This window comes from Chiroxiphia lanceolata, chromosome 6 (assembly GCF_009829145.1).
Source record: "Chiroxiphia lanceolata isolate bChiLan1 chromosome 6, bChiLan1.pri, whole genome shotgun sequence".
NCBI classification, from domain to species: domain Eukaryota; kingdom Metazoa; phylum Chordata; class Aves; order Passeriformes; family Pipridae; genus Chiroxiphia; species Chiroxiphia lanceolata.
In genome coordinates this window covers 11466397-11481266 of record NC_045642.1, presented here as the reverse complement: position 1 = coordinate 11481266, position 14870 = coordinate 11466397, and the positions used below count along the sequence as shown (strand labels likewise).

Sequence of the window (14870 nt, the reverse complement as noted above, 5' to 3'; positions counted from 1 at the left end):
CCCGTTGTGGTATCATTTCCGATGAGGCCAAGGGTTCCAGCTCTGCTATTCCAACAAACCAACGAGCCTGCTAATGGTGAGGATATCCTCAGTGAACTGTAGGACTAGGAGTAGCTCTGTGCTGCCCCTAGTCAGAAGCCTTACCTACACCCTGGGCTTAGCCATGCAGAGGCCAGTGAAAAGCTGTGGCTGCTGTTCCTGAACCCTTGGGAATGCTCAGCCCACTTTCCTTTGTTCACCAGATTCAGGTTTAATTTACCTGCTGCTGGTGGAACAGTCCTGCAAACCAATACCACAGTACCATGCTTTTCCCTCTAAAAACAGGATGGGATGTTTTTTTGCCCTGTGATCATTTTATGGAGTTGATCTATGAGCTGTGCATAGTGAATCACACATTCCCAAACTGTAACAAGCCAGTTTCCAGCAACTTATGTTACTTCTGTTTCAGTGTCCTGCATGAACATCCACAAAAGCAAAGCCCATGTGAGGAAAAGAAACAGTGTCTTAGGATAGAATCCATACCCTGGGGCTGATGGGGGGACCCAACCCCACAAAGCAGTAACTGTTTGTACCTGTTCATTGTGGGGGGTGAGAGTTGGAATGAGATATCTTTAAGGTCCCTTCCAACCCAAGCCATTCTGTGGTCCTATGGTTCAGTCACACAGGCCACCTGGAACACGAGCTGCATCATCTATCTCAGTAAAAGTGAACTGAAAATAACTGCTCTGATTTTTATCTCAAATATGTAAAACAGTTAAGTAAACAGTTTTTGAGCAAACCAGTGCAGGGCCAGGAAAGGGGATATCGATAAAGTCATTCGAGGAGAGAGGTCATTATTTTTTCCCAAAGAAAAGGGCACAGAAAGTACACTCTACTGTGCTGCACACTTGTCCCCTCTCAGAGAATGACAAATTCCTTCAACACTTAACAAGATTTTCGGGACTTTCCAACTCTGCCGGCACCATGCTGGTTATTCGATAATTGTGGCTCTCTTTTGTTTGCTTTTTAAAATAAATCTTGTCGCGCCCCCGACGCCCCCCGCCTGGCTGCCCCCGGAGTTCCCAGGGCAGGAGTTCCAAGGGGGGCTGGGGCAGGAACACGTCGGGCCGGAGCTCCTCATCGCTTGGCTCCGGCTGCCACCTCGTGGTGGCCCAGCTCAGCGTCCCCAGCCCTCGTTCCTGCGGTGTTCCCTACCTGTGATGTCCCAGGACAGCCACCCTTCCTCTCCTTTTCCCCGCAGCAGGGAGTGCAAGGGAAAAGCACTGTGAGCCAGGTCTCCTGTTGCACCATCATCGCACACCTCCCTGTTGTCCCTGGGTTCATGTGCCAGTTCGGCTCCTCTCAGCTCAGCATGCCTGATCCCAGAGACATCCCATCAGCCTAGGAAAAAAAGATCTTATGAATGTTACCACGGGCTTAGGATAAATTTAGGCTCAAAGCCTTGGAGCTAATTCATGCATGTTTCCCCTGAAAATCCCCACTGCAGCACAGAAGGACAACATGTACAGTTGGATACAGCATCCAGCAATCTCACACCTGCAGGCAAAGCTTGGGCTGCCATAGAGCTTTCCTAATGGCAGTAAAGCAGAGCAAGGAAAAATGGGTAAGGAAGTTTCCTGAGCTGCAAACAGTGTTTTCCCAGGTGCCTCTTACACGTGCCCCGAGGCTGCAAGACTGGGGCTGAGAGGAGGATGTGCTCAGCATCACGTACTCCCCTTTTGAGAGCAGGACTCAGACTCATCCCTTCAAACCACAAACAGGGTGGGCGTTAGGAGGAGGGAATATCAGCCCATGGTTTGAAATACTTTGGGGCTCCCCATCTGGCAGGGTGAGCAGCCACACAAACATCATGTCTTGAGGACTCCTGCTACTGTGGCCATGAGGTCCAAAATAAAATGCAAACAGAAATTTGTGACACTACTTGAATTCAGAGGTTGTTGTGACTCCTACACATTGAGTCTCACTGTGAACTTCAACTACTTGGAAATGCCAGGAAGCAAAAGTGCAGAAAACCACTGTTTTATGAACTGGCTTTCTGGGTACGTCAAAAATACTCATCCTGCAGAAAAAGGAAATGCCAGTGGTTGTTTTAACACATAAGACGAAAATAGATTTGAAAAAAGGTGACTGCTTCTCACCTCCAAAAGAAATTAAAATTGGACCAGTATGATGCAAAACAGTACATTAAAAACATCCTGAAAAGCCTTGAGAGGGAGATTTAATGAGACAGTTTTTAACACCTATACACACAGCCCTGGAAGCCCTTCTGCTTTTTTTTCTTCTCATATTTTAGCCTATTCGACAGAGGAAATGTAAAAGGATACGAGCAGCAGGTCAGAGGAAAGCCCGTGGCAGACTGGGCAGAATGCTGACAGAAAGAAAAAAATAAATCACAACCTCCATAACAACTGCACTCACTTCTCCCCATCAACCGTTCTTTTAAATGCATTAATAAATGAGAAAACCACAAAAAAAAATAACCCTTTCTATCCTACTCAGTGTGCTCATTGCTCACATCGCCTACCAAAGGAGCTTGATCTAGCACCAGCTTTATTCTCTGTTATTAATATCGTTGCTAATTAGTAGAGCTACTTGCCATGGCTACGGCACACAAACAGCTTTTACAGGATCTGGGCCTAAAAATGTCTTCATGCAAACACTCGCTGTTATTCCTGTTGTCGCCTGTTTTCTGAGCACACAACAGTGATTTGCTCAGGCAACACAGATTTCACCCCAGGGAACCTACCAGGGTGTTTGTGGGGATGTTTGAGGTGATTTGCTCAGGTCTGCGTTGGCAGATCTCGCCCACAGTTGCACAAGGCGCCCGTGTCCTTTCACCTACCTTGGCCAGCAAGTCTAATTTGAACATATTAGCATCTCAGATGGGATTAAAAACTCAAGCATAGACATGAGACAGTTTCAAAAGCAGCCTGGACTTCCTTGGTGTTGACATTGATTAGCTGTTTCAGTGCCTACCAGAGCATGGGGATTCCTCTTTCCATTCTGAAGCGGCTTGTGCAGCTCAGCCTTGACTCAAGGTGTGAGTGCTGGGGAGTTGCAGGTCCTCTGGGGTGCTGGTTCCTCAGTCCTGACTAAACAAGAAAAAAAAGAGAACTTTAAAAAACAACTTAAAAAAATCTACTTACGGTCAGACTCTGCTTAGCCACCTTCAGAAAGTCCCTCTCAGGGCATAACTGGGACTGAAATTTTGCATTTGGAGCAGCCCAAGGTTGTGTTTCCTGAACCATCTCCTTTGCCAGAGATGCATTGGGTCATTTTAATCTCTCCCAGACATGCAGTCAACTACCACATCTGCCTATGAGGGAGAAGCATGCCCTGTTTTGCAGCCAGGTTTTCCCTCCCTGACAGAAAGATTGTGTTGGTCCTGGACTGCTTTTTCCCAGGCAGAAGGTGGGAAATGATGGAGGCAGGGTATGACCTGCTCACACACAGGCCCCACCAAAAGCTGAGCAGTGTGGCTGCTCCCTGTGGGGGCGGAGGTGGCATCTTCTGCGTTTTCTGCTTTGCTTTAACATGGCTACTGCCTGCCTGTGAGGGTTGCACGATGCCCAAGGGGGTCGCTGCTGGCCCATGAAGCTTCCTGGGAAGATGGCTGGCCCAAAACACCCATCACCCCAAGTCTTTCTCACTGCATAGCTGCACGTGGCCCTGCTCACAAAAGAAACTTGCCTGCCCATGCTCTAGCATGTTCCCTTCACCATTTCAGATGGCAAGAGCCAAACCTACAGCTGCTCTCAGATCACCTCCAGCCAGAAAATCCTCCCCGACAGCAGGAGAAAATCCAGAGCATATATTCCTTGAAATCATATTTCAAGGAACGGCGCAGGCATGGGGCATGGTACAAGAACCAGCTTGGCAGAGCAGCTCACCAAAGGAAGAGGGAACAAGAAAACAACACCAGGTGCCCAACACCCTTGCTGGGCCAGGCTGCTCTCCAGCAGTTCTGCTGTCGGTGCAGAGCACAAACTGGTCCCATCCAGCTTCGAGAACAGCTCTGTGTCTGCCTCTCCCCTCACCCCGTTCTGACCAGTCCCTGCTACTGGTGTCCCTGTGCCTGCCAGCATCCCAGTTAGGGGCATTTCCCACCCAGTCAGCCTGTTGCTGCAGACTGGCTCAGCTACTTCAGCAGAAAGCTCTTGGGTGAGTGCTGAGCTCAGGGCAGCCTGTGCCCAGCCCAGGGAAGTGTGTGCCAGGCCCAGGGAAGTGTGTGCTGAGCCCACACCACCCCTGGGAGAGCGATGCTGCACGACCGCTCGCTGCTCTTCCAGTTTTCCATTCTTTTCTAATTTTTATCTTGCCCCTCCTGATGAGCCCCAAGTCCCTACATGCCGAAGCAGGGCGAGAAGACTGACACGATTTTTCCAAAGCCCCCGGCGAGTCGTGGAACCCGCAGCCCAGGGCCCCGCCAGCTCCTGCCCCGGCAGGCCGGCCAGGCAGCGGCAGCTGCTCCCCCAGAGACGGGGAGAACAATAAGAAATACCAGATCTGCCGCAGGAATGCGGGAGATACCGTGGCGGGGGGCCCTGGTGAGTCTGGGCAGGATTTGCTCACGGCTTGGTCGCAGCCCAGGGGATGCCACTGAGCCCAGGCTGTCCCGCGGTGGCGGGAGATGCGCGGGGGATGCGCGGGGCCCCCCCGGGTGCCGGACACCAGATGGCAGCCGGACACCGCCGCACGGCCCGGGAGAGCCCGGGGAGCACAGCCCTGCTCGGCAGGCTCCTAATGAATCACATCTGCGGATCCTGCTCTGGGGGGCGGGTTCGCGGGGATGCGGCACCGCGCGGGTGTTGCACAGCTGAGCCGGGCTCACGCTTGGAGCAGCGTCACTTTGTGTACGTGCAGCAGCACACTGCTGCGGCAGGAGGAAAAACCCACACCTAGCACCGAGCCAAAACCTCTTCCTAGGGCTGGGCTGACTTATCTCACCAAAGAAAAGGAAAGAGAGGGAGGACCAGGCCGATGACGGACAAGGCTGTCAGCATACCCAGTCATCACAGCTCGGGGGGCTTCACCGACCTGCACCTCGCTCCCTCCTGTGCTCTGGGCACACTGATTTATTCAGGTGACCGAAACCAGGGTCTGCACCCGTAGCTGCAAAGGCCTAACACACTAATTTGAGACTCATACAGTTACTCTGTTGGGTAACAGCTTCCCTCAATGACTTACGAACTTTAATCCAATTTTGAAATGTAGGGGAGGCTAAATTGGATTACCTTAGCTCAACTACTCATGCCATAAACCCTTGAGAAGTGGAACTGGAGGGTTTTTTTCCTCCAGAAAACTTTTGTTGGCCCACAAAATCCTTGGATTTTTCTTAGCTCAGACACCAAAAGGAGGAGTTTTCGACTTCCAAAAATAAATCAAAGACACCATGATGCCTGCAGGGTATTTGTTTCTCCATAGGAACGTGAACCTGGTGGTTTAGTTTAAGAGAGGCTAAGCTACCTCTCACATTTTCTACATTCCTCTTTTTCCTGATATATCGAGATCGACAGGTTGGAACTGTTGTTTTAATGAAAACCTACCACTCCTGAGAGGGTTTCCTGCTTTAGAAAGATGATATGTCAGAGCTAGAAAATTCCAAACAATTTGACTTGCTATCACCTTCGTCAGGTCCCTTAACCTCCTTATGCCCCAGTTGTGCATTGATGAAACATGAGTGATGTTTACCCATTAAAAAAGCACAGAGACATCTGCAAAATAGGAAGCTGTCCTTGAAAAGAGGGCTCTTTAAGTGATACCCTGAAACCATGTCCACAAGGTGCAAATCAGATTGCTGTAAGAGGCCTTGGGAAGGGCAAATCCTGTACAACCAGAGCCCACGGCACCAGCCCCTGTCAGGCCCTTGCAGGGTCACCTCCACCTATATGCCTCATCCCTGGCAGTCAGAAAACCTCCTCTGAGCCTTGGGAAAGAACTGCAAATTGAAACAGCCTTCAACTCTCTAATTAACTGGAGTGAAACCCCACATAGTATCAGGAAAATTAAGCCAGCACTCCTGCCAAACCCCCTTTTGTCACCTCTCATTCATCAATCCCGGGTAGGTTTTCCCCTCCTTTGTGCATGTGGAGTTCTGGAAACATCCTGGGGTAGATCTAAACATGACCAGCCTCGACATTGCATCTCTGGAGAGTTTTCAGAGCTTAAGCTCTGCAACTCAGAGCAACAAGTTTGGGGGTAGGTGCAAATCACTTTTTGAAGGCTCAGGCATTTGTGTTAAACTCACGAGTACAACGGGACTCCCTGAACATATTTTTGGTCTTGGAAACTAATCTTTAGCTCTCAGTTTTGTTAATTCTGCAGTCCAAAAATATTTTCTTTGCTGTTTTTTTTCTTGACTTCGAAAGGCAATTAGGATTTTCCAACTGTTCTAACAATTTAGAAGCTCTAATATGTGAAAACACTTTCTTGCATTACAAATGTTTCTCCAAATCATAAAATGCATTACAAAGGGGAGAGAGCCAGTCCCTTGTACACTGCTTGGGCTGCTCTTCTGGCAGAAAATGACCACTGGCAGCTTGCAAGGCATGGAAAAAGGACTTATCACCCAGATCCTTCAAACACAGTCAAAACTGCCTTAGCTGGGCAAACCGGCACTGATTTCTCAGAACTAATTCCTGGAGGTACAGGTCTGCTGACGTCAAGACTGCTGTGGTTATTGCAGGACTCACAGCCCTTAAAACATTTTATCTGCAAGCCCCAGTCCAACCCACTGCACAGAACAGCTCTTCAAACCCTTCTGATAGGGACGGCTGGGACATGAGAATGTCGAATGCTCTTGACGCCTCCCCACTCACCTGTTCCAACAGTGCAGCCAAATATTTCAGGGATCTCTGAAATCTACACTTTGAGAAGCCAGTTGCTCTTCTGATGGACTCAGAAATCCTCCTGGAACATTGCTGCTTCCTGTCTGAACTCTTTTAAAGCCAGGCTTTCTGCCTGCTATCGGAAAGAAGCCTATAAAAAAGGAAAAGACAACAAAGTTCAGGAAAGCAGTTATCTGATATGTAGAAGCTCACAGGTGCAATGGGGAGGAATGCACTACTCAGGATTACATGCCCATTAGGAAAATGGGAAAGGCACTAATGATTTTCAAAGCTATACTCTCACTTATTATTTCTATCTGGCTATTATTTTTGAGACACTGGAAGATTCCTTTTATCAGGGAATGTTTCCTGAAAATGCCTTGCAGAAAGAGCATTTTTTTTTTATTCCCTTTGCGTTTCAGGTAGGTGAAGCACTTCATAAGCTGCTCCTACTCAAGGGCAGGAGTAATTGTGGTTTTGGGCGGTGAGTGGATGCTGAGATTTATCAGCTTGCTGCAAGAGCTGGAGCAGAGCCAGCAGCCATGCAGTGGTCCTGTATGTGGTGGGATGGCATATTCCTGCCCCACAGAGCTGCCAGTCAGCTGCTTCCTTCTGGTGCAGCAGCACAAAGCTGCATGTGGGCTCATTTTCTATTTCCCTGTGTTCTGCAATGCAAACACCCCCGGGGTCCCAAAGGCGCAGGATGAAAAATTCATCCTTCCTTTTGGCCCAGATCCTGGACAGACATGTGCACATGCTTAGTGCTGAGCATGTGAGTAGCAACACTGATCTCCATGGAGCAATCCACATGCTTGAGCCTCTGCACATTTGGGAGTGGGGGAGAGAAGGACACTCGGTTCTTTGGTTGCCTGTTTTACATACCACTGATGGAGATCCCACCCAAAAGAGAGCAGTGCAGCAGGATGGTGCTGAGCTATATAGCTATTTTTATTTCCATCATTCATGTCCTTGCTGAGACCTGCTAGGAATTATCTGGGATATTACATCCCAGTCGAGTCGAAACAACAGGTCTTGCTGCAGACAGTCTGTGTTTAGTGGGATGATTTAGTTACTGTTTTCCCCCCACCCCGTCTTCTTCCTTATTCCCATTAGTGACACGTTGGCTGCAGAGAAAAGTTATTCATGCTCTAGAAATGTAATATTTACTCAAAACAATTTTTATTTGGCTTGGCTTCTTCCCAGTGCCATAAAGTGATAGCCAACCCCAAGTGCTTACATAGACAACATGTGCATCTGAGTCATATTTATGATCCCAGTTATAAAAAGCACACAGTCTTGTTGTTTGGTGCAATAGGATGGGACTGAAGGCATCAGCACGTCTTGAGCATAGCCTGTCTCTGGAATCTGCAGAAATTTGCCATGCTCCAAATTTAGAACTTGTGGGTGGAAGTTCGGGCAGGAGCCAACTTTTTATACCATTACATCACAGGAATTGAGGGCTTCGTGCCAAAGATCCAAGGAAATTAATAAAGAGCAGAGGCTGTCCAGCTGTTTGAATTTAAAGTCATGGCACAGAGGTAATCATTAATAAATACAGCTTTATTCAGAACATAGTAATCTTGCTGCTTAAATTGAACATATCCCCTCTCTTTACTGCAGCTTACTATTCTGTTAGAACTTGTAAAGATAGTAGGAAGGAATTAACATCTGTAAGAGAGAGGCCCAGTGAACTGGGATCCTTCTGGACAGAGGAGGACACGCTTCAGTGATAACTCTCCAGCTCAGTAACGTTCAGCGAGCGCACACGTTTGCCAGGGGCATCACGGCTCCCCTGGCTGGAGGAGGTGGCTGGAACGTGGCATGCATTCTTCCAGCTAAAACACACACAGTCTCAAATGGACAGTGATCAAAGCCACATACAGCTAATTTGAAGAGAAATTTAATTTGTTTGACCTCCCTGTGCTGGGGCAGCCAGGGTAAGTTCAAATGTCACAGTCTCCAAGGAGCCGATGATAAAGCACTGGGGGCTATTACCAAGAGGCACGAGATGACCTGATTGACCTTCCAGCCTGTTTGGGAGGCTCTGTGCATGCCCACAGCCCTAGCAGTGCTTGGCCCTACGTTCAGTGTTTGGCCCTGGCTTGGGTAAGGGCCATGCTGGTGCTGGGAGAGGGCCACTGCACTACTGTGCCCTGGCAGACTGTTCAGGTCTGCAAGATGCTGCTTTCAGCACCTCTGAAGCACAGCACACACAACAAGCACCTTCCCAGCTCCACCCTGCAGCCCCCAGCAGGACAGGCTCTGCAGAAACACCTGGCTCTGCACACAGAAAGGGCTTGTGGGGTCAAGGTGCTGAGACTCTACATGCCAAGACCGAACATAGGCTTGCCATGGAACACACAGCCAGGAGAACACAGCAGTGTCTTTGGAAAAGGGGCTCCCCTGATGCTTAAACCACAGAAATGTTGGTATGTAGCTTCAGAGATTTACAGCTTATACTCTCCTCACGGGTATGCAAAAGCTATGAGTAATTAACAATGTAGCGCCGGGTTCTCTAGGAAGTTCTCTGTTTCCATTTTACAGATAAACAAACTGAGGTGGAAAGAAACTAAAAGCTGCTCCACTGGAGCAATATTGTCAGCAAACCAAACACTAGAGTTCCCAAGGAGATGCTCCTGTACCCACAGATATCTCATCATGTTTGCACATGTATTTCTTGCAGCAGCACATACCAAACAGCTTTACACATCCATGCCTCATAAGGAGCCAGCACAGCAAAGACCAGGACCTGCAGCTTCCAACATTCCCTGCTTTAGTCTAAGCTCCTACACACACACGATATACCTTTCTCCAGGGAGAGCAGGTTAAAAAAAAATCACTTCAGCCATATGGTCACAGGGTGACAATTTCCACAATGGAAATAAGACAGTTAATAGGGATAGGGAATAATAAGGGATAAATAGCAGAAATTAAGTCAGATCAACTTGATGACCTTAGAGGTCTTTTCCAAGCTAAGCTATTCCATGATTCTGAGTCACTCTTCATTTCTTAATGTAGTGTTTCCACCTGCAACACAGGCATGTGCATGCAGGGGGTGTTACAAGAATTCAGGCTGCTCTAGATTCAACAGGCTCTGTTACTAGATAAACTTCTTGTATTTTACCTAGAAAAATATGGTGCCAACCATTAATTCCTGCCAGAGAACCCACAGAGATGCTGGCTCTGCTCAAGTACAGTGCTGTGTATTTTTTTCCCAGCATGTAGCTGATCATGCTGGACTGTGTATTTTACTTTTTGTGAACAGCTGTGAACATCTAAATATTAAGAAATCTCAGGTTTATTAAACATCCCCCTTAGAGTTAAGAGATGCCCTCCTGTGACACATGACTCACGAGGTAAGGTGAGAGGCTGCAGTGGGTGAGAAGAGCCTTCAGCTTCTTCTTCGCTGTGGGATGGGAGGTGGCCTTCTGGGAACCTGTAGCTCCTGAAGCCGGCTTGTCCATGTGGCTGCATGCTGAAAAGCACTGACATGGCTCTGAAGCATTTCTCTGCCTCAACAAAAAATGGCACGAAGAGGCTTTGAGGAGGAACAATACACAGTTTTCCTGGACTGCTAGAAACACCTGTAAAATGGGACTGAAAAGGAGGAATGGACTTTAGCAATTGGATAACTTGAAGAGAAATTAAAAAACAAAAAGCTATTATCAGGGCAGAAAGCACCCCAAAAGCTATCACCAGATATTTGCCAGAGGAAAAAGGCAAAAGACTCCTTTTTTCAGTTTGAGGAGCGAAACAGTCATTTTACCTGCAGTCTTATGCTGTTTGTTACTGCAAAGTTTTTTTGCGCGGGCTCCTCTTGCACTAGAGAGAGTCTGGAACAGCACGTTCCTGGACCCTCAACATATGGTCAGAATGTGGAAGAAAAAAGGTCAGAAAAACAGTCTTAAGGGTACCATTGTGCACCCCAGAAGCTGGGAATGCCTACCTGTCAGAGCTAGACAGGGAATGCTCCCTGTCCTCAGCCCTTCCTTTCAGGATTTGCAGGATAGTAACCTCACTTCCTTGGAGCACTGCATCACACAAGCAATTGTAGAGAGCAAATCATTCTATGGAAACATAGAATGCTTCAAGCTATAACCCAACAAGTTTCTAACCCATGGCTAATGTCCAGCTCTCTTCCTGCTGAAGTCAGCACCAATCCCTCCTGCCCCATCTACAGTTGTTAGAAATGCAGCAAACATTTAAAAATTTGGAGACCTTGCCCATTCTTATAACTGGACAAGAGTCAGATTTTTCAAAGTGCTACTTATGCTGCATAGAAGCTTCCTTTCCAGAAGTCCCCTTGTTTCCAGCAGACAATCCCTTATTTCACTGCTGGTTCTAGATGCAGGCAACCGTCATTCTATTTAAAAGTCATTCTCTTGGCTGTTGTCTTCCAACAACAGGAGCAATAACCACATTTGGTCAGCTAATTTACCTTCTGCAGTCCCTAACAGACTAATGACCTGTTTTATCTTCTGGCGTGTAGCTTGTAAAACCAACTCCAATTGGTAGCACAAAAATCAATACTAATATATAAAATATGGAGAAGAGTTTTATGAGAAGATGGGTTTGTGGTTCTTATTTTGACTTTTTTTCCATGTGATTCTTAAAAGTTTCAAACCCTGAAACTAAGGAACCTTGGTTGTGCCTTATTTTCCAGTAGTTTCTTTAAAAGATGAGTCGTTCGGAAAGCATGGAAAGTATTAGAGTAATTGCTTTGATGTCTTTAATAGAAATTCAGGATGGATTTGAAAGAAATGAGGAAAGTGCTGTTATTTCCTTTTGGCATGGCAGTCTGACATGACTGGTACTGTTATACAACACAGCAACCAAACAGCAGAGCACACACAAACTCAGCAGTGGGCTGAGGAACATGTCCTCCTAATCAAGTTTATAGCTGGATGCTAATGGACTCAGCAAACAAACACCCGTGTTTATCATAACAGAATGAACAGAATGTACCACAGAGAATATGACTCACTTTTCCATAGGACGCCTGTCAATTCTGCAGGTTTCAATAATGAAACATTGCACCTCTCACTTACAGTTTGTTTTACAAGGTTTTAATGAGTTCATCCCAATGAGCTGTCACTGTGCCACATAAAAACTGATTCATTTGCCTTATGAAAATAAGTGTGCCTTTTGACAGGACACTCTGCACCAGGCCCTACTAAATCAGCCGGAGAGGCTAGACTAACTCACAGGTGGTTTTAGTCTGGAGTGCTTTTTGAAACGAAAATATGCAGCCAGCTTCAGCGGCATGTCGGCTGTTTTCCCTTGGGTGACAGGCTGTCCTGCTGCATCCAAAGTACCCCTCCTCCTCCACAGTACAGAGTCTGTCTTTTAAACTGGCCCTTTAAAATCATGACTTTACGTAAGAAAAGGGTGGTTTTTTTAAAGCAGAGTTTGGGAAAGTGGCAATTAAGAAATGATTACGTTTTTATTTCAAAACACATAAGCCTCAAAAAAGCTGCCTATTAGCTCACAGGAAATTCTGATAAAAGTAGGTGTCCTTATAAGACCCTCCTGCAAGAAATTCAAATGGAGGGAAGGGGAGGGAAAGATATTTCTAAGTAAACAAGTGAAGAAAGCCAGGGAAAACAAGAGCAATAAGCAGGGTCTCAGGTGGCCAACTTGGCAGAGTGGGGTGTGAAGGAAGGAAGAGGCTGTGGGACAACGAACTGCTGGCGTTTACAGTAGTCAAGAGGTCTCCAGAGTTTGTGACTTTAACCACAAGTTGCTTAACAATACTGTATGCTCCTTCTCTTTCAGATCCAGCCCCAATCATGTGGGTAAATCCTCCTTCGAGTCAAGAGGGTGGATGCACATGCATGGGTGGTGTTGTGGATGGTGCTGTTGGACAAAGTAGGAGAAGGAGGAGGACTGACAGAAGGGGTGTTTCGTTGCCCCTTGAAATCACAGAGTCATGATGAGAAAAGACAGCTCCTGACTCAGGTCTCAGTCCCTGGACAGGAGAAAGTTGGTGAGTAACAAGTTTGGGACTGAGGGACTGCCCTGTGGTGTAGAGCCAATTACAGCTAGAATGAACTTTTTTCCCCCCTGAAGCCAGTGAAGGCCTTCAAGTGCCAGAAGAGAGTCACGAGAGAAGAGAAATGGTGTATTTGTCACTTCCCAGCAACAGATGCAGGAAAGCAGAGGATCCATTAGCAAAGCTGAAGCTGGCACTTCAGAGATCAACTTCTTGCTGTGGCTTTCTATGAAGCATGGACAGTTACTGCAAAAGACACACTTGATTCATGTTTGTGGTGGACATTAACTGTAGCTAAGACTCTGCAAGGTAGAAAACCACTTCAAATTAAGAAATGAAATATTCCCTAGGTTAAAGATTGCTTAGGTTCTATCTCACCCTATGGGAATTTTCAGCAAATGCACTGTTTCAAAGTTATTTAAGCACCCTTTTTTATCATGAAACACTAGCTGCAGTAATGAAGAAACTAACTGAATGACAGAGAAGCAGACTCTAAAATAGCTACCATTAACACCAGGAAGGCTGGGGGTGTGTTAGCCTGTGGTTTTCTGTGCTCGGTAGTGATGTGTCACGATAAAGAACGTGCATTTAACCGCTGAACAATGCTGTGCATGGTGTCACCTTCCCAAGGGCTAACCATGCAACAGCTTCTCCAAACTGCTGAATTTCCACTGTTGAAGCAGTTCGTTTAAAAAAAACCAAACTCATACAGCTGGGAATTATAAAACTCTGCAAGAGCCTGTGATGCCAAGGACCTTCATTTGGAGGCACATCTATGTTTCTAGTGCTTCAGAAGCTGGTCTTTTCCAGAAATCTTTCTATAGACGCTAGAGCAAGGATGAATCTGGCCACAGTCCATTCACCATGAGTGATTATATCTTAAAGGGATATTCCCTCTCTCTAAAAATTCTGATTCTTCACATGTTTCTGGTTAAAAAAACAAAAAACAAACACAAAAGAACCAACCCTTGTGCCTATGTCAGTGTCTTCGCTGTATAAATTTAAACATTCCATTGTAAGCTAAGATTATCTTGCCTCTTGCCCACTGAGACATGTGGGTTTGGCTTTATAAGACTCCATAACTGGCCTGCTTGAACCCTGTCCAGCAAGTTTTCATCTAAATTGATTAGGACTTGGAACATATTTTCTTGGACAAATTGTGTTCTAATGAATAGAACACTCCCTCACAGCTGTTCTGCCAGAAAGCCAAGATTTTTTCTGTCTAAAAATCATCCCAAAGTGACCCTTAGATAAAGTTCAGAATCCATTTTCATTTTTTAATTAAGAAAAGGTTTGCTTAATTCCATTCCATACATTTCAGTGCTAGGCAGCTGACACATGATTCCCCCATTTTATTTTAAAGAATTTGGTTGTGATGTCAGGTCTGCCACAGACAATACATTTCTAAACACACTGTTTACATTAAATGCAAAGCATAAAGATGGTTTCAGCAGGAGGAGAAGCCTCTCTCATCCCAATACCTGTAGATGGCACAGAGAGTAAGCTCAAGGTCAGCTCTATTCTCCACACAACAAATTTAAACATTAATGAAGACAAATAGTGAACATCACTACGAAGCCTCACCCAGGCACCAGAGATTTCCACAATGCACTTCTCCAGGGACAAGGCTCCCCAGGAGACCCCTCCTCATGCCCAAGAGGTAGCTTCATGAGCTCACCTTCAAGTCCAAGTGTGGACTGGCTGGGAAATCCTGTCATTAATTAATGCTGGTCAAATGAAGACGGCATTTCCCTTCAGTAAGGAGCTCTGGCCACTCCGAGGTAAGAGCCATCCCCAGTTAGGATGAATGCACATTTTCTTTTTAGCATTTTGCTCTATAGTTGCTCTCCCAGATGTCCCAGCTTGAAACCTCAGTAAATGTGTTATGATTAGCCCATCTGGAATTTTTATTCTATGACCATTCCCATGGTACACAAGGAGGATTTCATTCAATCCAGAATACCCAGTGGACATCCATGGTTACATCATTTTCCTTATCTCCCAGCAAAAGTATTTCTAGGAACCAGGAGTACAATTTGAGACAAGATCAG

At 46.5% G+C, this 14870-nt stretch overlaps 1 long non-coding RNA gene across 1 annotated transcript; it reads right to left on the bottom strand.

Annotated features, from left to right (window-relative positions):
- Positions 1 to 1204: 1204 nt before the first annotated feature.
- On the bottom strand, positions 1205 to 14655 carry LOC116788487. The gene is made up of 5 exons (XR_004357648.1): positions 14498 to 14655; positions 10181 to 10424; positions 6819 to 6978; positions 2977 to 3092; positions 1205 to 1380 (listed from the first exon to the last, which is right to left on the bottom strand). It is a non-coding gene; the product is annotated as an uncharacterized LOC116788487 (long non-coding RNA).
- Between the last annotated feature and the right edge of the window lie 215 nt (positions 14656 to 14870).